At 35.3% G+C, this 18,129-nt stretch overlaps 1 protein-coding gene across 1 annotated transcript in view; it reads right to left on the reverse strand.

Annotated features, from left to right (window-relative positions):
* The window catches only part of LOC106661324, a 75,044-nt gene extending 67,739 nt beyond the window's left edge, over positions 1-7,305 (reverse strand). The window contains exons 1-2 of the mRNA XM_014384624.2: positions 7,291-7,305; positions 7,002-7,219 (exon numbers count right to left, since the gene is read on the reverse strand). The gene's annotated coding sequence lies outside the window, so the exon portion shown is untranslated. The remainder of the gene's footprint in view (positions 1-7,001; positions 7,220-7,290) is intronic.
* Between the last annotated feature and the right edge of the window lie 10,824 nt (positions 7,306-18,129).

Consider the following 18,129-nt stretch of genomic DNA (forward strand, 5'->3'; position numbering starts at 1 on the left):
AATATTGGTGTACGTTTGTACTCAGAATATGATAACGATTTGTTAACAAAAACTGAAACCACTATTGTTTTAAAGTTCACATTTCAGTCGAAATAAAAACCAGGAAATCTGTGTTTTGGATTTGAATCCTTCCACTTATCGTTGAATTTTCCTAATTAACTTTTTTTCTTTAATAAATTCTCTACTGCTAGAAGTGCGTCGCTACGTGAGGTGGTTCGCAAAGTTTTGATTTAAAAAAATCCTTCTTCGTCTTCACCAGGTCTCAGTTTTCGCCGCAGCACGTTTCAACGGCCGCTGGTCGCATTCTGGAGTTTCCATCTTTTAACGGTCTCCGACGCCGGAAATTTATTCAAAATGTGATCATTTCATTGCAAATTATGACCGTACAAAAACTAATGACACTATTGCAAAACTATGCTTAATTGGCTCGAGAAATGAACCGTTTAATCGATTATTTTTGCTGCTTGATACATGAAAAAAAATGTATTACTTTATGTTCTGACATCATGAATTTTCTGTTGTAATTATTTAAAGGTTGAACAGGTAAAAGTGAGACGATTGTAATCGAAAATTCACCTCTTATTCAACAGTTTATTTTATTGGACTTGTTAAAGACGAAGGAAGCAGAGGAAAGCTCATACCAATTTATTTTTATCAATAATGCACAGAAGCATATAAAATTGCATATCTTTTCTATGAACATAAGGACAATATAAAAAATCTAAACAAAATCGGACTAGTAGAATTCAAGATTACGTTTTACATAAAAACTAACTTTCTTTTATTTGGAGTTCGTGAGATGCGGTCTGGGGTGATGTAGGTTTAGCAAAACATTTTCATTATCGTGCCAACGTTTCGAGCTTTATTGAGATCATCTTCAGGGCCTGGGATTTATCAACATTGTTTAAATTATATATTCTTTTAATTACAATGTTTATAAATCCCAGGCCCTGAAGATGATCTCAATAAAGATCGAAACGTTGCACGATAAATGTTTTTCTAAACCTACGTCACCCCAGACCGCATCTCACATCTGCAAATAATCATTAACTAACGGTCACTAAACACCAAACATTACTTTATTTTATATGAAGTATACAAAATCTAAGACGTCATACGTACAAATCGGTCGCCAATTAGCACAAATTTAATATGCTAAGGGTCTCTTCATTTCAGTTTTCATATTTTCTGGGAAATATTTCTTTGTCAATACGAAGTAGCCTGTTTTAAGTCGGGGCTTCACTCATAGAAGAATTTTTACGAGTTGCCGGCAATTTCAACTTAATCTTCCGCCTCATAAAAGCCTTACGGGATCGCCCAATTAAACGCATCCGTCAAAGAAAACCGGCTAGTATTTAATGAAAGGGCCATTGAGCCGTTTCTTCCATGACATCGCAACGCTTCGAACTTCGTCGTGACGGTGCAAAAATTGTTTCACTTGAACTGGAACGCCATCTCACCCAAAACCGGGATTACTAACTCCCGTCATTGGTCAAGTTAACTTTTTCTCTGGAATGTTCAGGAAAAACTTAACTATAGAAATGTTTCGATTAAAAGCAAGAGACTATTTTTGAGAATGGCATATTCGGGCTGAAAGGTTTAGTGATGTACAGTGAAACTTCTCTATAACGCGCCCCTCACGGTAAAAGAAGTATTGTCCGCTATACAGAGGTTTCGGCTTTTGGGAGAAGAATGAAAAAAATGTTTAACATTAATAGCACGCGTCATAATCAGTAATTTAATTTATATTTACTTGCAAAAAATGATTTATTAAACAAAAAGGATGTAAAAAGTGTTATTTCAAATTTTTGAAGGTACGACAATTTTTTTTAATGTGTAATTTTCGATATGGTTTTTTGTAACTTTAAAATTTTATATTCAATGTTGCACTGAATTTTCATTTTTCAATTAATTAATCTTTATATAAGGCATTGGTTGAGATAAAAATGTCAGTGTTGGGTTACGAGCGGGATTCGAACCCACGACCTTCGGCTAAATACGCCGCTGCTCTACCACGTGACTTCGACCACTCGGACACTAACGTCTCATCTCAAATTCGAAACGTGGGGTTGGGACGGGAAGTTACTGTCCGAGAGGAAGTCTCGATAGCTGAAGTGGTAGAGCAGCGGCGTATTTAGCCGAAGGTCGTGGGTTCGAATCCCGCTCGTGACACTGACTTTTTTCTCAACCAATGCCTTATATAAAGATTAATTAATTGAAAAACATTATTCGGTCAATCGGACCACGAACTCTATTGAATTTAATGAATTTTCATTGTTAACTCAATACTCCCAGCGTCGCTACGTGAAACGGACCTTACCGATGGAAAACTTTGCGGCCAAATCTAGAATCGTAATTGACATCCTAGTGGTGCCGGGTTCGAATCTCGCGGTCCCATGGAATTAATAGTGAATAATTTGGAGCAAGTATTTTAATTTTGACGTAGTTGAATAGTGTGAATAGTAATAGTAATTGTTGTATTAGAGGGACATTAAGCCCACCTGTATGACAAGAACTACTTCATTTTTTAACTAAAACAAATTGCAGGGGCAAAAAAATACTTGTTTGCCGTCAAATTAGTTTTTATTGCCGATATGCAATCAATACAGACGTACATCTCTTTTAAGTTACTAGAAGAAACCTGGCGAAACTCAAAACCAGATGCTATCTTAGGTAACAGGGCCTAAAGGAATTTTGGGTAACAAACAGACACACTGAACCTATTATTGGGATAACAAAAACGAACACAGAATACTCCATCACATAATGGATCCAAAAAAGACAAAAGGAGAAGTGGATAAACTCTTGTAAACTTATGTTAAAACAACCATCACATGACTGGCAAAATTATTGCTGAAATTGGAGAGGGCCAAACTCAGAGAAATGATAGTACGACAGGTGACTGGCATCTGAGGAAACAGAACAACATGGGCATATTCAATGAACCCGTTTGTAGGTTATGCAATGAGGAGGAGGAAACAGCCACCCGTATCATCTTCGAATCTGAACCAACCGATCAATGGAGACGTAACGTGGGATACAAAGAAAACTCCGAGAAAGGAATTGTAACGACAGTCAATGATCTGTATATGTACAATAAACAGGCTGCAGTGCTTCGGAACATATTTCCACTTTTTAGTCTCCTTTCATACTAAATATGGCCGGCATTTTATGACCGCCTTTGGCAATTTGAAACTATTCCCGTTAGAGCGAGGTTTATCTTCCGCCCCATCGGCATACGGGCACCATGGTATGATTAGATTTTCCGCCGGCACCCGACAAACAAGAGAACGTATATTAAAAAAAAAGAAAAAAGAAAATCAATGTCAAAAGTTTGATTTTAAACAAGGTAATTATTTTTACTTTTAGACGTTTATTAACGAGCTCCGTAATAAACTGTTTTCTCAATCTTTCTGATACGAACCAAAATGGTAAAGAGTTTTCAACTAAGTCTTCGACAGTGATTTGTGGTTTTAAAAAAATATTAAAACTTCCATCTTTCAAGAATTATGTTTTGTTTGGGATTATTTTCTTCTGGCGTTAACAATTGTACGAAAGATAATCCTTGTACGAAATCAAAGTTTTAATCGAAACGTCAAACTTTGAAATACGAAAAACGATTAGCGTGAGTTCATTTTTATTGCCTTTCTTCTTTAATTCAACCAACAAAGTTTTCACATTTTATGGAGAGAACAGTTTTTGCCCGAAAAATTAAAGAGATTTATTGAGCATGAGGATAAAACCCTCTACATAGTATCAGTACATGCCTAGAAGGATCCATTATATAAAAAACGATTTAATTACATTTAACAACTAATGTTTTACTGCTTGTCATTATATATAAAAAATCAAAAAAAGCATCGTTGACGTTAATAAAACTTCAATACTTTTTAAAAGGATAGTTCCTACTCACAGTAAGTTTTTTAATAAATTGGTTTCTTCTTTATTTAGTGCCATGTTTGTTAAGTTTATAACTCTTGGGTAAAATTTAACTGGAGTTTTTGGATCTTTATGGGTATTTTTATTTTTAAGTGAACCGTACTTTAAACTTTTGATTTTTTATCTAATATACCTTGTTTTTTATCAGTGATAAATTTAATTTTTGATCGCGTATCATAATCGAACTCATCCCATTCTACTTGAGACAATAATGACGCAAGCCTAATGTGTACAATATATTGATAAAAACGTTTTGTATCTCTTAGACTGTACAATTTATGTAATTCATTATTTAAAATGGTTCTTTGGCATTTACTTTGTAAGAGAGTTGAGCAGTTCTTAACATTTAATTTAGCAAGAACGAATTTTGGGGTTAGGTTTAATTTCAAACATTGGGAATTGAACCAGATTGATTTGTTAATCTTTGAGCATGAAAGTCTCAATTTATAATAAAGATTTAGGTATACTTGTTAATTAACACATATTTAGTAATTGGATCTGGTATTTTTTTTTTTTTTTTTTTTTTTTTTTTTTTTTTTTTTTAAGGTTTAATTTAGTTAGGTTTAATTTCAAACATTGGGAATTGAATCAGATTGATTTGTTAATCTTTGAGCATGAAAGTCTCAATGTATAATAAAGATTTAAAAATACTTGCATACTAGCCATGGTACGAATTCTTGTGTGTTCAAATTGGGGGTTATCGGGAAAAAAGGGCCAGAGGCGACGGTGGGAATCGAACCCGCGACCGCGGCGTGAGAGTCTCTCATGCTAACCACTCGGCTACCGCGGTCCCCATGTGATGTTATTGATTGTGTTATAATCCATTACTGCTTTGACTAGCAAATTAATAGAAATGTTAAATGATGGAGTGAGTGTGGTGTTCAATACTTTTTAAAAGAATAGTTCCTACTCACAGTAAGCTGAGTTACTGAGGAGGAACTATCCTTTTAAAAATTATTGAACACCACACTCACTCCTATTATATCCTCCACACACACTTATCATTTCTATTAATAAAACTTTGCGGATCACAATGTTTATAATGAGAAAAGTCTAAAACTCCCCGTTTATATCAAATCATATGATTCGCTGTTTCCAGATCATTGCCATCATAAGATCATTTGCCTCAGAAGTCATTTTATTATGATCGTCCATTGTTCTCTTCCGACTAATAGGAAAAGCTCTTCCAAGCTTGGTCTTATGAATGATGCTCGGTGATTTTATGAGATTTGTTAAAAAATTACTGAACAAATAAAAACGTTGTAATTTTATAGATTTTAAGCCTGTTTGATATACCTTTCATTTAAATTGATTAAGTGGGCGTACGTTTACGAATTTGTAGTGTTATTTACAACGTATGTATTAAACTTAACATTAACCAATGAACTTGTGTAAAAACAAGACAAAACATTTTCTATATTACAACATTTTAAGTATTATTTAACAATTAATTAAGGTTTTTAGTTGAGATAAAAAAAGTCAATGGCACGAGCGGGATTCGAACCCACGATCAGGGTACTTTTTTTTTGTAGATGAGGGTGGTGGTCAGAAAAATAAATAATGCTTTCGTATCAACGCCGAGCTTTCGACGATATTTCGTCTTCTTCAGGGTGTACAGTGAATATGGAGGTTTTAACAAGGGTAAACGTTTTTAAATTTTGGCTACATACCTGTAAATGTCAAGAATCTGTGATATGTCTATATGAGCGTAAAATTAATTAAGATTTTTCTCTTATAAGACTGAATTAAATATATCGTCGAAAACTCGGCGTTGGCACAAAAGCATTATTTGTTTTACTGACCACAACCTTAATCCACAGGACTGTTATAAAGTAAAGCACTGTTATTTGTTAACAGATCTAAAGTCTCCTGAAGATCTTGAGGTTTTTCCTAATTGTACATTTTTAATTACCTCTCTACTACGTGAGTAATAATTATCTTTCCAGTTTGATTTTTAGAAAATTTAACGTTAACTTAAGCACAATAAAATATGATAAAATGTCACGATGCTCATTGATGTAAGGTGAACGTACATACGGACTTTCTCACAAATGTGCTTTTTTCAAAAACACCCCGAGGTTAAAAAAGTATTATATTTGTAATAAGATGGGTCCCAACGAGATATATCAAGTCTTGAAGATTGAGGATGGTCGGACCACGTATAAAATAAAAGTGGAATGACCAAAACGAAAAATGTGAGATAACAGAAAATACGCTGTTACTTTTTAAAAAATATAGTATGGACATTAAAAATAAGGTCAATGATAATGATTATTTGGAGATTGTGAGATGCAGTCTGATGTGACGTAGGTTTTAGGAAAACATTTTTTTTATCGTGCCAACGTTTCGATCTTTATTGAGATCATCTTCAGGGCTCAAAGTTTTTGTTTTCCGTGTAGATGTGTCACATTCTTGTGTCGTGTTGAGAGTGCCAGAGTGCCCAAAATCAACACGACAGATAAGACACTTTGAGCCCTGAAGATGATCTCAATAAAGATCGAAACGTTGGCATGATAAAGAAAATGTTTTTCTAAAATCTTCGTCACACCAGACCGGATCTTACGATCTCCAAATAATCATTGGCTAACGGTCACTAAACACCACAAACGCCAATGATAATGAAAAACTGGAAAATTCAAGAATATTTTAAAGTATGATTTTAAAATATTTCCTATTAACTGGAATCTCTGAGATTTCGTCATGGGTTCTTCAGAGAGAAGATAGAAGGTTCCAAGACGTCTACCCTGTTTTGGTCAGACCCTCTATTGAGAGGGGCCAAAACGCGTCTGACAGACCAAGAAAGCGCGAAATGATCGGAAAAAACGCTACATTGAACAAATGACAACATACCTGTAAAATATATTGCCTATTAAAAAATGAATCTGCGACTGATCAAATAAATTTTGAAAAAATAGTTGACAAAGTAAGAATCAGAGTAGATTTATGTCACAAAATCGAGTGATAAACGAAGTTTTAAGACGGCATGCACTCCAGGAGCGGTTATGGGACCGGTAACGGTGCCAGTTTTAGGAAACAAATCGTCAAATCTAATCAAAACTCACCTTTTCAGCCGTATTCCCAATGTGCGCAACAGGACGGGCGAAGAGTCACAGCGGGCTGTTGATCGGCCCGAAGCCAATGGTAAACAAAGCCCCTTCGGACGGAGGATGAAGCCGGTTAGCCGAGGGAGGGGCGATCCTGAGGAAGTACCGTACGGTCGAGCATATCCATTAGAGCGGAACCTTCCGTGGCAACGCTGTCTTTCAGAGGCCCTAGCCTTCTACAAACGAATTATCATCATTACACAGTCCCGACGACGTACCCCGGTCGAGTCTGACCCTAATTCTATACCTTTTTCGACCAAGACCATCAATTCTTTAAGCTGTATGTTGGCTTAACACGACTCTGAGTCAGTCTCACGGGTACTCGCGAATTTTATGCCATCACCGCTAAATGATTCGTAGGAAACAAAAAGTCATAACAGTTATGACTTACACACCTCCGACTAATGAGGTTAGCAATCTATCTTTTTTTAATGTTTTTACTTTATATTTCTATTTGACCACAGATGAAATCAATATCATAAGTGTACCTACATATATTAGGGGAAAACTAAATTAAAATACCTATCTATAAAAATACTTACCTACCTGATTATGCTTTTGTGCAGGGTATGGTATGATAAAAAGGATACTACGAAACGGGGTTTGTGCTCCCTAGGCACTCCTTCTGGCTTATTGTACCTTCCTAGTTACTTAGCTCAGTACAGTACACTCAACCCTTCTTCTTAGAAGAATCAGATCATTGGCTGTTGCTTTATTTATTCTATATGCTAGGTTAAATCTCCATTGAGCTGTTGCTTCGCATTCGAAGATGATATGGGTTACATGTTCCTTCTCCTCATTACATAACCGGCAAATGAGATCATCGTTGTATATACCTATGTTGTGTAGATGTTTCCTCAGATGCCAGTGACCGGATAGTAGTCCTACCTCTCATCTGAGTTTGGCCCTCTCCAATTGCAGCAATTGGAGTCTTGTGCTTTTGCCAGTCTTGGTGAGGGTTGTTTCATCATAAGTTTACTATGTCTAGCACCGCTAGAGTATATCGACTTCTCCTTTTGTTTTGTTTGGATTCCTTCTGCGATGGAGAATTCTATATTTGTCTTTATTATCCCAAGTATAGGTTCAGGGCCTATGTATGGTCTTGCTCCTTTGGCCAGACTGTCAGCTTTCTCGTTACCCAAAATTCCCCTGTATCCTGGCACAGGTTGTTGTATTTTCCCAGGTTTTGGAGATTTTGGATGCATTCACTGACTAATTTTGATGTTATGTTTTACATGCTAATGCTTTAATGGCTGCTTGGCTATCAGATCTTACGAGGATTTTTTTGCCAGTGTAACCAAGTGTATTTGTGTAGGGTACATGCAAATGCAAATTGGATTGTAAGGAAATCGCTCATATGAAGCTTTTCGATTCTTTTTATAAGCTGAAACTCAACGAACAAGGAACATACCTGATGGGTTTAATGCAAATGTTACCCGTCCAGAGATGTCTTGATGATAACTATGCAGATCCAGATTCAAGCCGGCGAAAGTGTTCGACGTCATTCACTCTCCCTGATGGGGAAGGTAACTTGAAACGCTGTGTAAATATACCTTCATGGTGGTGGTAGAGCAGCGGCGTATCTAGCCGAAGATCGTGAGTTCGAATCCCGCTCGTGCCATTGACTTTTTATCTCAACTAAAAACCTTAATTATTTGTAATTTTATTTATTGTTCAATTATAGTGTCACAATAATTTATAAGAGCTACTACATTTTATTATCTTTGTAAGATAGTAAGATTTTTCATCTGGTCTGGAGGGTCATGAACTTTATGAACACATTTTTACAAAAAAAATGTTTTATATAAGTTTATAGTTTTATAGTTATAAAAACCCGATAGAAAAAATTTAATCAATCACTGAACACACACAATAATCTATTCGTACGAAATTTATCACTTCCAACCCTACCTGAAAATCCTCCAAGACGATTGAAGCGAAAGTGGCCCCGAGACCTTCTCATTGTGTGAAGACTGAACAAGATATCAGTGTGAAGGAGTGTTACCACAGGGCAACTTCTCCTACAAGAGCCTCAAATGATAATTCAACATATACGAACATATTTACTTAATACATCACTTGTAGTTGTAAATACCAAATAAATGTAATGAAAAAATAAAAAAAGTCATATCCTACGTTCTCATCTAAGATATTTCCTAGTAGATCCCGAAGTGTTCAAATTCTGTCAACTTTCCTGGGCGCATTATCTGTGCTGTTTTCTTCCAAAAACAAACCCTATGTCCTGTGAACAGTTTCTATTTTGGATTTTTAACTCATGCAGTTTATTGTTTTCTACTCAGAAGCAGTTTAGCTGCTACGTCGGTCTGGATTCGTGGGCCCATTGTCCGGCTGTGATATTCTGTTATATATTTTAGATAGTCGTTGCTTGATTTCCAACATATACAGAGGTCTAATGCTGTTTTAATCGTAATTGTCATCGATCATCGATGTGTAAGAAGTGCCAAGCAAGTCCATTGTAAAATTGGTTTTCACCACCACGAGGTAGTGGTTTTCTAGCCTTTTTCCTCCCTTAATCTATCTATCCTCTCCTATTCTCTCAGCAACCCTAGTGGGGGAAGGAAGAAAACGGAAAGGAAGATGTGCCTCATTTTAGTTTTAATTTAATTTTATCATATCGATGTGATCACAGTCCACTTAATAATCGGATACAGAAATAATGCCAAGTTGATAAACACCAATTTGTTCTGATGGCTGATTGTACTGTCTGGCAGAAAAGGTATGCTTTAGTTATTGTATTCTCTCATCAAATCCAATTGAGTCTAGATGCAATTATGATTTGTTTAATTTACTACAGATTCTCCAATGGAGGGGAGGGGTTTATGGATCTTATTACATAAAAAATCAGAAATGCGACAGCTTTTTTGGAAGTTTTTGTAGAATTTCAGCTGTTATAAAATCATGACCAGGTGATTTTTTTTACGAACCTGTCGTATTTCTTGTAAAACTTATTTTGGAATAACAGATTTAGGTGGCAGATATAGATTAATTTAATAATATGATTATTTTTTCGTTGTATGATCTAAGCAATAAAAAAATGGTTTAAAAAAACCAAGTTTAATTAGTAAATCATTTTTAAAAACTGTATCGTTATTAACAAGGACAACTAAATTGTGATGAAAGAGTTAATATTTATTACCGTATCTATCAGCAATGTCGGATTTTACTGTGGCAAAAGTTTTAAATTAACCGTTTTGCTTTCAACAGCTCATCAAAGAAGGCACAGGTAAACAAATTTATGATCGTATTTCTAAAACAAGCAAAGTAGTTTAAAATATCTGAGGTGATTTAAAAAAAAAACGTTTTATTACAATACTATTTATCTTTTAGAAATTTGCTTTGCATTTTTAATTGAAATGTAATGAATGATATACAATGAATTAAAATAAAGTACATAGGCGGAATCTATTTATAACAGTTTTGTTACAAAGTACTTTTAAGGTTAGCAATATAAACAGTCTTTATGTAAGGTATTGGTTGAAATGAAAAAGCTAGTGTCACGAGCGGGATTCGAACCCACGACCTTCGGCTAAATACGCCGCTGCTCGACCACTTGAGCTATCGTGAACTCGATCCACTCGGACACTAACTTCCAATCTTTTGAATATCTCCCTGTTTTCTAAAATTATTCAGAAATCATGAGATGCGGTCTGGTGTGATGTAGGATTCAGAAAAACGTTTTCTTTATCGTGCCAACGTTTCGATCTTTATTGAGATCATCTTCAGGGCCTGGGATTTACAAACATTGTTTACATTTAGCAAATACATTTAGGATGTGGAAAAGTGAATTTATACAATGCAAAATATATTTTTTGTATTCAATCAAAGTATTTCTACTCACTCGAAGTGTTTGTCTTCTGTGTAATTGTGCCATTCTTGCGCGTCGAGTTGAGAGTGCCAGTGCGATATTGCTGTTTTATGTTTATTTGTGCACTGACACTCTCAACACGACGCGCAAGAATGGCACAATTACACAGAAGACAAACACTTTGAGACCTGAAGATGATCTCAATAAAGATCGAAACGTTGGCACGATAAAGAAAATGTTTTTCTGAAACCTACATCACACCAGACCGCATCTCACGATTTCTGAATAATTATCGATTAACGGTCACTAATCACCACACATTTTCCTTTTCTAAAGTTAATTTCCTTTTATTCTTTTTACGATCAACCTTAGTCACAAGAGCCCAAGTGGCAGAGCAGCGGCGTATTTAGCCGAAGGTCGTGGGTTCGAATCCCGCTCGTGACACTGACATTTTTATTTCAACCAATACCTTAATTAAAGATTAATTAATTGAAAAAAGTTAATTGGTCAATCGGACCACGAACTCTAATGGATTTAATATAAACAGTTATGTATGGACGGGAAGCATTCCAGTTGAATATAGGTTATAAATTTTTCTGTGGGAATCCACACTAGCATTGCCGTTCCGCAGTTTTTTTACCCGTAACCGGTTAATTAAGTCCGCCGGGTAGAGGAAAAAATATAGAGCAGCGATTTGTAAGCGCAAAACACCGAAGGGGCACAACTGGAATCGCCGTTCTTATCCTTGCTGAAAAAGCATGATTTATGCTGGAACGCACGGAGTGGAAATGACCCTCGGCATTTACGTCAAATATTTCACAAGATGGCCATTTGTCCCAATAAATGCATATTTCCCATGGAACGGTACTACTACCAAAAATATGATTCTATTATTAAAGATTATTTAGCAATCGTGAGAAGCGGTCTGGTGTGATGTAGGTTTAGAAAAACATTTTAAGTTTAAAGGCCCTGAAGATGATCTCAATAAAGATTGAAAAAGTTATGACAGTAAAAAACTAATTACACTATTGCAAAACTTTGCTTAATTGGCTCGAGAAATGAACCGTTTAATCGATTATTTTTGTTGCTGGAAACATGAAAAAAGAAATTTTTTTTACGTATTACTTTCTATGTTCTAACATCATGAATTTTCTGTTGTAGTTATTTAAAGGTTGGTCAGGTAAAAGTGTGAAGATTGTAATCGAAAATTCACCTCTTATTCAACAGTTTATTTTATTGGACATGGTAAAGACGAAGGAAGCAGATCTGATACCAATTTATCTTTATCAATAATTCACTAATTTCGTGGTCCGCTTAACCAATTAATATATTACAATTAATTAAGGTTTTAGTTGAGATAAAAAAGTCAATGGCACGAGCGGGACTCGAACCCACGATCTTCGGCTTGATACGCCGCTGCTCTACCACTTGAGCTATCGTGACCTCGATCCACTCGGACACCAACTTCCCATCTCAACCCCCACCTTTTGAATTTTCCTTCCTTTTTGCCATTTTTCAAATGTCGTGTAATCGGATTCTCGACGACAAATGAAATGGCCACGGAGAGCTTTAGTGAAGAATACTTCGTTTTTAAATCTTTAAATTCACTAATTTCGTGGTCCGCTTGACTAATTAATATATTACAATTAATTAAGGTTTTTAGTTGAGATAAAAAATGGCAAAAAGGAGGGAAAATTGAAAAGGTGCGGTTGAAATGGGAAGTTAGTGTCTGAGTGGATCGAGGTCACGATAGCTCAAGTGGTAGAGCAGCGGCGTATCAAGTCGAAGATCGTGGGTTCGAATCCCGCTCGTGCCATTGACTTTTTATCTCAACTAAAAACCTTAATTAATTGTAATTTATCAATAATGCACGGTAGCATATAAAATTGCATATCTTTTCTATGAACATAAAGGCAATAGAAAAAATATGATCCAAATCGGACTACTAGATTTCGAGATTACATTTTACATAAAAACTAACTTTCTTTTATTTGGATATCGTGAGATGCGGTCTGGGGTGACGTAGATTTAGCAATCTTTGTCGTGCCAACGTTTCGAGTTTTATTGAGATCATCTTCAGGGCCTGGGATTTATCAAAATTGTTTAAATTATACTTATTTAAATTACAATGTTTATAAATCCCAGACACTGAAGATGATCTCAATAAAGATCGAAACGTTGGCACGACAAAGAAAATGTTTTTCTAAACCTACTTTACACCAGGCCGCATTTCACGATCTGTAAATAATCATTAATTAACGATCACGAAATATTACACATTTCTATTATTGAAGTTTTAACAAACATCAATTGCAATAGAATGTGTCATTTTGTCAAAGTTCATCAGTCTGAAAGTCGCGAAGTAATGCGGTCAGAAAGGTATTTCAAGAATTCCCACCTTGAATTCTGTGTAGGCCTTTGCCGTTTTTATGATTTGACCTTAATTCACTTTTTTTTTTAAAATCACCATCCTACAGTAGATCTAGTTGTACTTGGGAAAATTTTAACTATAGATTATTTTTTTATTCATCAGCGAATGAATGAAAATCAACGGTTTCGACCAACTAAATATCCAAAAAATGTACAAATAGTTAACACGAAAAATGTCAAAACAGGCAATGTTATGATGAGAGTGCTGATAATTTCTTAAGAATTACAAGTAAAAACCAATGCCAATCTTGAATATTTAGGCTTTTAGCTGTTCCTCAACTAGAAATATACGACTGAATATACACGAACAGTTCATAAAGATTTCAGCCTCATAAGAGATGATATTTAGGCTTTTGGCTGATCTTCTTTTACATTTTTTTTTAAATTAACACCCAAATTGAACAAAATTGTTGGCTTTCTGCTGAATAGGAGGTTTTCAAAATAAAAATTAATGACGATCTCAAATTTTTAGAAGCCCAGCTGAAAATAATAGCAACAAGATGGGTGAGTAGGTTGTTTCCGTGGCTTTAATGTCCAAATTGAACAAAAAAGTTAAGAAATCATTTGTTCCCCACTAAATACTAGTGTTTATAATCGAAAATCAATGCAAAACTCAAATATTTAAATATTTAGGCTTTTAGCAGATCTTCAGGTAAAAATCTGCAAAAACGACGAGTCTTTTACATTTGTTTTAAAGTAACATCCAAATTTCACACAATGGATGTACAAACAATTTGCACTGCACAGAATAAAAGTTTTTTTAAAAATAACAATTAATGCCAATCTCAGATAGTTAGAAGACTAGGTGAAAATCTGCGATAAAAGCAACGAGATGGCTGAATAGTCTATGAGTAAAAATCAATGTAAATCCCATCAAAAAGTTCAGGTGAACTTCTACGATACAAGAAATTTAGTTGTCTGATGATTACAGTCAAACTGCGAAAATTCCTTCTTCTTAACATTTAGCATGAAATTAAAATACACCCAAGTGGGAACCTTCTCCAAGAAGTATATGTAAATAAAACTGAGAGAAAATCTGAAATATTTAAGCGTGTAACTGATCTACGGTGAACTATGAACATAATACTATGACAGAGCAGGGTATTGAAAATTCCTTCAAAATATAATTCAAAATGAAAACAAACAAACAGCTCTAAATTTTTTTTTTTTTTTTTTTGATACGAACCAGCGCTTCTAGTGTGTCACGAACTCGAAATAAATAAATTAAGTCAGGTAAATGAAAATCTGACATAAAACTACAACGCCGTACAACAAAACGCACTTCCCAACACAGTGGGAATATTCCGTAATTAAAATGTTCCCACAATCCAACAAACCTACCCAATGTCTCCAATATATTCCAAAAGCTCCTATCGATCGGAAAATCTCCTTCCTGCCCTAGGTATAATCCTCAAAAAGCTTCTAACTTAAAGCTTGAAACTTAATATCCCACCTCACCACAACGGCTTCAGCTCGTATCGCTGCACAAGTACATAGCCTTGTGGACACTACATCATCCTCTTGAGCATAAACTGTATCCATGTGTCTTTCTCGTAGCTCAAGCCATGTCACGGCTTCTCTTAGGTGCCTCCTAGGGCCCTTCCTATTCACAATATACACCACCGACATTCCTGTTTTCCAATACAATAACTCGTCTTTTACTGAAGACACAGATATCCTGTCATCTAATCTTGGTCCATATCTAGTTAGTCATGACAACCAACTCCATTTAAACTTTATCCTGTCTTGGATCATAAAAATTAAAGAAACCGATCAACCCCCATCACCTTTATACTCCGAAAATCCACTTATCCTTCTGTCTGTTTCAATGGAAACTCCATTTTTTTATTATTATTTAATGGCTTTATGTTCCGACCATATTAGCCAATGACAATGTATTATGCGTATTCGTTTTTGGGGAGGAAGGGTAGCGTGAAAAAAAGGCCAGAGGCGACGGTGGGAATCGAACCTACGACCCCCATGTACGAGCCGAGAGTCTCTCACGCTAACCACTCGGCTACCGCGGCCCCATTCCAACCTGAGATATTGTGCCCTATCTGGGATCGGACTTATATATTGATAAAAGATAACGTGGAATCCACATATGAAAAACTGGAAACTAACCGTCGCTACAACTCCTTGTATTACTTGACCACAGATGTAACCTACACCTTACCAATAAATATCGTTGAGTGTAATATCGGCCTTCTTGATAAATATTGAATAAAGGAATCGGGGATAAAGCCTTGTAGGTGACAAAAAACCACTTCTTTTTCTTCCGTCGAGCTTTCGACTATATTTAACGCCTTCCTCAGGACTCTATTTCAGTGCAATCAATGTTGTTAAATATACATATATAAATTGTAATGGTAAATCAACAACTTACTTGAAAAAAAAATATTTAAAAAACTTGAAAGTCCATTGGTACATGTGGTCCGAATAGACGGGGCCGGATAACTCAACCCAGACCACCAGGAGAGATAACATGTTATCATTCCCACAGAACAATGATGCCAATGGCTTACAAATTTATCCTAAGGTGATTTTCTTTGGTTTCAGAGATATATTAGCGCTAACAATTTCACTTATAACAACTACCAAGAACACAATAACAAAAAATAAAGAAAGAAAATACTAATAAACAAATAAAACCATACAACAAAACAACCAACAATGACTATTTCAGTTAAGACTAGAACTATAAATAATGCTCAATTTAGAAATACATGTTCTCAAATTACGTGCGTTATTGTCAGCTTTTATGTGGAGCATTTCTTTAATTAACCTCCTCCCTAGGTTAAGCTCCTTGTCAACAATCTCTACTTTCTCAAAATCAAATTTATGTTTGAGTTAATGATAATGCTGGGAAAGAGCTGATCCCTGTTTGTCTTTGTCCCTTCAATCATATTCATGTTGTCTACATCGGCCCTTGAGTAACTGTTTGGTTTGTCCATAATAAACGCTTTCACAGTCCTTGCAAGGCAATTTGTAGACAACATTACTATATAGTTCAGTAGGTACTGGGGACTTCAGCTTCGAAAAAACATGGTTTCTGAGATTGTTCTTGTACCTAAATGTAAATTTAAAATTCAAATTAGACGTTCTATTCTTAACCAAATTAAACAATTTATTAGAAATTTCCTTAATAATGGTAATTGTTCTATATATACTTGAAGTATGGTCACTACTCCTATCAGGTACATTTGTATTGCAGTTAAACATTAGAATTCTATAATTTAATAATTTTTTGACTAGAGTTACAGGATAATCATTCTTGACTAGAATATTGATCACAGTCTTTTTACCATCAGGGTGGAACTGAGGAAAGCCCAGTTTGAATACTCTGTCAATTAAATTATAAATCACATTAATTTTTTACTTAAACGAATGGAAGGAATTGAAATTGAGAATCCTTTCAGAAGATGAAGATTTCATATACCATTTTGTAGTTATTACATTGTTCAATTTACAAACTAACATGTCCAAGTAAGGTAATTACCCATTATTTTCTAATCATTAAACACTCTCAAGACAAATTCTACATGAGCAATTGGAACAATTAAAAATAAATCATCTACATATTTCTTTATGTATTTAATTGTGAATGACCCAATCTACCAAGTCATTCATCACGAAATCTGCCAGACCACATGTCAGAATTGACTTTCAATTTTTTTAAATAATTTATTTCAAGTTTTTTTTTTTTCGGCCGGCGAACTGCTTCGGTCATTGCCGGCACCACGCGTTTATCTTTCTCACATTTTGAAAAATGTGCACTTTCTACTGATAATTTCATTCTAATTGGCTACCCGTCGGACCTTACGGTTTTTGTTGCATTTCTCTTTGTATGTGGTAAATTGAGGTATTTGACCATTTACATACCCACACATACATAATACACATTTATACTAATAAACCTAGTTTCCTAATATTACAACTAAAGTGGAGGTCGGTAAGATGGTTCTAATCCTGCCGACCTCCTGCCATTCTCGCGAATAAATACATTCAAACGGTACGTATAAATTCCACTCATCCATAAAACTAATCCTAAGGCCTGTGGAGTACTCGATATTCCTCGACAACCACGTCCATTCACACATAACCTCTCACGCTAATAAATACGATCATACTAGAAAGGACGCAGCTTCTCGGTAGTATTACTACAACCAAGACGCTGTCGTCACTTTCCACAATCATACTACAAATGTATTATCACTAAACTAAATTGGTCGGCCTTTTAGTTACTCGATATTCAGTCACAGCCGCACCCACGCATGCTAAACCACTCACGCTAATAAATACGTTCGTACAATACAATGTTGGGGGGGTGAACCACATGTAGGGGTTATATGCGGTTGTAAGCGTTTATTGATTTTAAATATGTCATAAGTCGATCTTTATGGTCGCTGTTATGCCTTAGAATTTTTGAGATAGGAAGGTAGATCGTACCGCTCTCTATGTCGTGCCAGCTGTTCGCATTCTTCTAGGATGTGCTTCACTGTCACAAGTAGTTGTTGATTTATCATTATAATTTATTTATGTATATTGTAGCGTTGATTGTACTGAAATAGTGTCCTGAGGAAGGCGTTAAATATAGCCGAAAGCTCGACGGAAGAAAAAGAAGTGGTTTTTTGTCACCTTCAGGCTTCATCCACGATCCCTTTGTTCAATACTTACCAATAAACTTACTATTTACAAGAAAATCTTGAGAACGATGTGAATATCCCGAATTTAAGTTTGAGAATATCCATTTTCTACAAAAATCAATCAATCCTATCAAAAATACTGAAAAAAGTATCAATATGTGTATATATATATATATTGGGTTGT

Source organism: Cimex lectularius, unplaced genomic scaffold (assembly GCF_000648675.2).
Source record: "Cimex lectularius strain Harlan isolate CLEC.00 unplaced genomic scaffold, Clec_2.1 scaffold20, whole genome shotgun sequence".
NCBI lineage: Eukaryota > Metazoa > Arthropoda > Insecta > Hemiptera > Cimicidae > Cimex > Cimex lectularius.